Here is a 2,500-nt window from a genome sequence, read left to right as displayed (position 1 = left end):
GCGTGGGAGGGGGCGCCGGGGGAGGCTGTCACGGTTGCAGTTGTTGCACAGGAGGCTGAGTTTGCTGCAGGACCTGTGGTTTGACATATGTCTTTGTATTGGGTGGGACGAGGAGGCTCTCGTGCTCACCCCACTCAAGTTTTGTTTGTGCCAGATCATGTGCTTACAGTTTTCAGTTAGAAAAGTGTTAAATGGGTTTTCTCTAAATTTATGAATAGATATATGTATATGTTGTGTGCATGAAGTACACATATTTGGCAAATGTTATTAACACCTCGGCATTGGCTAGGGAAGTCTGCAAGCTCTCTCCTAGAGTGTCTTATGGTGCAATACTTTGATTGGAGTGCTGACAGGGGTGAGGCGGAGGCTGTATCGATAGCTTGTCGCAGAGGGAATAGCTTTGATCGGTGACTGTGGGCATACCGTGAATTTCTGCATATTGCTTTATGGGTTTTTAATGCCATTGCCTATTTATGGTGTGTAATCTTCATTTTGAGATTTGACACCACCTGCTGTGATCTGTAAATGATGGGTAGCCTACTTGGGTCCAGCGTTGTAATGGCAGCGTCAAGTGACAGCGGCAGCCTGTGTGCTTTTTTCTTGGTTAAAGGCCGACAAATTTCCACCACATGTTTTAGGTTTTGTTGGCCTTTGCCAAAATGCTAATATGACTCGTCAGAGATATAGACATGTGGGTGTGGTTTTGATATTTATGATGACATCAGTAATTTTATACCGAATATAAAGAATTTTTGCAATGAAGACTTTTTTGGGGGCTTAAAAAAAAAAAAAAAAAAAGTTTTTTGAATTGTTTAAATCTGCATTGGTCTTATGAGATTGTTCACGAATAAACTCGAGCTGATGTTTGTCACCGGCATAAAGAAAATTTTTTCTTCAACAATTATCAAGATATCTACTTGCATGTATCACAACATTATATTATTATTGTTGTTGTTATTATTTTTGTGCAAATGTCAATACTCTTATATTATTGTCAGTGTCTGGAAAGTATGTATAGTAAAGGGTCCAAAGATTAATGTGTATTGATATACCAAGAGGAAATTAGCTTTGTTTCTCTGTTGTCAGGTTGAAACCACACACACAAAAAAAAAAAAAATTTAGTTGCGTAGGTTTAACCCTTTGTAGTCATTTTTCATGTTCTTCCTAAACACATTGTCTGTTGTTTATTTTATTAATTTCTATTTTTATTGATTTGTTAATTCACTTATTATTAATATTTTATTTTTTGATATTCTTTATTGATTCTTAGATGGCTATTGAAGTGCTTAATCACAAAAGTTAATTAGAATCCCCAACCCCACGTCACAAAATTTATTCAACAATCTAAGTTGCCGTGACTGGGTGAGGCTTGATGGGGGCTCTGCGCCCCAATACCCCTTGGGAATGATTGTTTTCACCTCTGTTTACTTGGCAAAATAGAGCTAGAACTTGGGGACCAAGCCCTGCTCTCCGTGATCTTTTTCTCTTATTTGAGCCAGTGACTAACTTTTTGCCCTCTACACGAATGTCATCGTCAATTTTCTTCAGTTTAATGTGTTCACACTGTAAAGACCTGCATGTATACCAGAGTATACATGTATGTCTAGCATCAACAGGGTATTTATTTTAATAATTTCTTTTAGTAATGAGTAAATGACTTTGGTAGATGACTAATTATACAAGTTTTATGATCATTCATCCCTTGAAAAGAAATAAAAAAAGGTCTAGTTCTTCACAGTGCTAGGGAATGTGGTTTGCAAACATTCAGATCACGTCTTAGATTTGAGGCAAGATATTACCTAGATTTCTACAATGACAAGGTTCTTATTGTCACTACTATTATTAGTTCGTTATCAGATTACGTATTGCAAATTTTTACATACAAGAAGTTGGGATCAATACTTGTGAGAAAAGACTATTATGTATACCTAAAGTTCATGTAAAATGTTTTAGCTGCATATCTATGTAAACTATACTTCCAACAGTGATACCAATGAAGAAAGATCATTGAATTATACCCATTCAATAGAGATATTGAAATACACCAAGTTGTATATTCAGCAATTTGCATGGGATGATTAAGGTTGTAATTTGCAATAATTTGCCCTTGTGGTTGATTACACACAGGCACCCATGGTAGATAATTCACAAACCTTCCTACTTTCTAAGCCAGATCATATGGTCTGACATTATGATAGGGGAATTTCCATAATTGGAACAGGGCACATCCTTGTCTTGATATTTTCATGGTTCTTGTATAATTACTGAATGTGTGTATGTATAATAGCCTGTAAGTAAATCAGTGGACATGTGCTGAACAAGGTGAAATGCAGTTTCAATATAATTTACCTAGAGTGCTTGTAGTCATGTAATTTAGCACTTCAGAGGATAAAAAAATACATTTATGTCTTTAAAAACCTCCAGGAAAGAAACATATTGAAACAAAAGTGTTTTGTACTTAAACAGTTATACCATTTTCAAACTCTTCAATGGTAGGCTT

The 2,500-nt window shown here is 35.9% G+C and overlaps 1 protein-coding gene across 1 annotated transcript in view; it reads left to right on the top strand.

Annotated features, from left to right (window-relative positions):
• Window positions 1-2,500, top strand: part of LOC125025136 (lissencephaly-1 homolog) — a 19,878-nt gene that overhangs the window by 756 nt on the left and 16,622 nt on the right. The gene's annotated exons all lie outside the window — the stretch shown is intronic.

This window comes from Penaeus chinensis, chromosome 4 (genome assembly GCF_019202785.1).
Source record: "Penaeus chinensis breed Huanghai No. 1 chromosome 4, ASM1920278v2, whole genome shotgun sequence".
In the NCBI taxonomy this organism is placed as follows: domain Eukaryota; kingdom Metazoa; phylum Arthropoda; class Malacostraca; order Decapoda; family Penaeidae; genus Penaeus; species Penaeus chinensis.
Note: the sequence above shows the minus strand (reverse complement) of the source record. Positions and strands in the feature narration are given on the sequence as shown.